Raw genomic sequence first — 2,773 nt, 5'->3', positions numbered from 1 at the left:
ATTCTATAAAGCTCTAGTTAGGTCCGATTAATAATACTGTGTCCAATATTTGGCCCCACACCTCAGGAAGGATTTACTGGCACTGTAGCATGTCAGTGGAGATTCACACGGATGATCCCTGGAATGGTAGGCCTAACATATGATGATCAGCTGAGGATCCTAGGATTGTATTCATTAGAGTTTAGAAGGTTGAGGGGAAATCAAAGAAGCTTCGAAGATAATACTTGGCTTAGAAAGGGTGGATGCTGGGAAGTTGTTTCCCTTAGACAGGGAGATTGGGACCCATGGGCTCAGCCTTAAAATTAGAGGGGGTCAATTTGTAATGGAAATGAGGAGACATTTCTTCAACCAGAGAGTGGTGGGCCTGTGGAAGTCTTTGTCTCGGAGCATAGTGGAGGCCGGGAAGTTGGGTGTCTTCAAGGCAAAGATTGATAAATTCTTGCTCTCGCAAGGAATTAAGGGTTACAGGGAGAGTACGGATATGTGGAATTGAAACGCCCATCAGCCATGATTAAATGGCGGAGTGTTCTTGATGGGCCGAATGGGCTTGCTCCAATCCGATGTCTTTGGTCTTCTAACATCCTTCCAGTAACGGTGACGAAAACTGATCACAATACTCCAAGTACGGCCTCTCTAACGTCCTGGACAACTGCAATACACCTTCGCAATGTCTACACTCAATGGCCTGGCTGATAAAGGACAGTGTGCCAAAAGCCTTCTTCACTGCCCTGATCTCTATGATTTCTCTTATCCGCTGACACACCACCCAGTTCACATTGGTCCACCTGATGAAGGAGCGACGCTCCGAAAGCTGGTGTGCTTCCAATTAAACCTGTTGGACTATAATCTGGTGTTGTGTGATTTTTAACTTTGTACACCTCTTTTCTTTGCAGCAAGAGATTATCTCAATCTTTCCAGCCGGTGTGTTTTATAAGTGAACCCTCGGCAAACCAACGTGCCACGTTTGTTGTGTGGCGCCGTGATCGTATAGTAGTTAGTACTCTGCGTTGTGGCCGCAGCAACCGCGGGTCGAATCGGAGTCGTTGCACATTTCCATTTTAACGCAGTTTATACACTGCCACGCCTGGCAAAAGAACACGCCATAGGAAGAATAAAGACATGTGATGGCAAAACCTGTTTGACGCTTCTGGACCTCGCGCCCTCGCGCATCTGTACTCCCTCTCAAACCTCACCCTTTTCTCATGTTTTCTTTTCCTCGTTCTAAATCACTAGCACTCATTTATTTTCATTCTTTCATTACGTCTTTACTTTCGTGCTACATCACCTAAGGGAACAGTTTCCATTTATTTCCATATTTATGCTTCCATGTGTGTTCTGCAATGATCGCAATGCCATCAGGCTCTCAAAACCGATCACAACAATGTCATCAAACCAGCAGATGAAGGAGGAGCCGTTGTCATTCAGAATAGAACAGATTACTGCAAGGAAGTGTACCGACAACTGAACGACCAGGAACACGACAGGCAACTACCAGCTGATCCGACACCTGATGAAGGAGCGTCGCTCCGAAAGCTAGTGTGCTTCCAATTAAACCTGTTGAACTATAACCTGGTGTTGTGTGATTTTTAACTTTGTACACCCCAGTCCAACACCGGCATCTCCGAATCACGCTGTTCTTTGGACTGTGTGGCTCAATCCCACCAGTTCTGCAGTGAAACCAATCGATCTCTTTAGATGTGCGTGATATCCAGACAGATGAGCAATGTACTGACAAACTGGTGGAGAGTCCAAGATCGAACTGCCAGGCATCTCCTTTGTTGAAATGTGCAGTCGCAATAGATAGACGATTATCCGAAATAGAAAAAATGTTGCAGTAAGTTAGCCCTGAGAAAATGTTATTGGCATAAGCAGTTTTCGGAAATGCCGACTTCAAAGCAGATGTGAGTGAATATGAGCACTCATGTATGAGAAACGCTCAAGGAGTTCTCCCCTTGAGTGAAGTTGTCTGGAGTTCAAGATGATTCTGCAGCAACGTGACCAGAAATTGCTGTCATTACTGATAAAGTGTCACTGGACTCGAACTCTATTTCTTCCACAGACGCTACCAAATTTGTTGAGTTTTGACGGCAATTTCCGATTTCCAGCTTCCGCGATTCTCCATTTTATGGTTCATAGTGAACACATAACATGAAAGAAAAACAGAAACTGTCGGGGATCAAAATGATGTGGAGAACAGACAACCGTTTCTTACTCACTTACTAGCTGAAATTATTTCTATTGGGCCGAAAGAATATATTAAACAACTGTATCGTTAAATTGTCCCACCTTCCCTTGGTCTGAAATCTAACCGAATTTGAAGCTGATTTCAATATTTTGCTCAAATCGAGGAAAGCTTCTTCACTGTCCACTACACCTCCAATTTTGGTGTCATCTGCAAGCTTACTAACTCTATCTCCTATGTTGGCACCCAAATCATTTATACAAATGACAAAAAGCAATGGGACCAGCACTGATCTTTTATATAAATGACGAGATGCAGAGGCACTGGTCACAGGCCTCCAGTCTGAAAAGCGGTTCGATCTTTCGGGCACACGACAAACTGACGCAGTGTGGCGTTCAACAAGAGTTGAACACGTCCCTGGGTGGGCTCGAACCACCAACCTTTCGGTTAACAGCCGAACGCGCTAACCGCTTGCGCCACAGAGACTATTTACAACCGAGCTTACTTCCTCTAGTCTGAATAAAAGCGTAGACGTCCAGGATACAGCGCTCTGAAAGTGTGTTTCCAATTAAACCGATTGGACGAGAACCT

At 44.8% G+C, this 2,773-nt stretch overlaps 1 non-coding gene across 1 annotated transcript; it reads right to left on the bottom strand.

Moving 5' to 3' along the window:
• Nucleotides 1-2,594: 2,594 nt before the first annotated feature.
• trnan-guu lies at nt 2,595-2,668 on the bottom strand. Its single transcript has one exon. It is a non-coding gene; the product is annotated as a tRNA-Asn (tRNA).
• Between the last annotated feature and the right edge of the window lie 105 nt (nt 2,669-2,773).

Source organism: Chiloscyllium plagiosum, unplaced genomic scaffold, assembly GCF_004010195.1.
Source record: "Chiloscyllium plagiosum isolate BGI_BamShark_2017 unplaced genomic scaffold, ASM401019v2 scaf_49270, whole genome shotgun sequence".
In the NCBI taxonomy this organism is placed as follows: domain Eukaryota; kingdom Metazoa; phylum Chordata; class Chondrichthyes; order Orectolobiformes; family Hemiscylliidae; genus Chiloscyllium; species Chiloscyllium plagiosum.
Note: the sequence above shows the minus strand (reverse complement) of the source record. Positions and strands in the feature narration are given on the sequence as shown.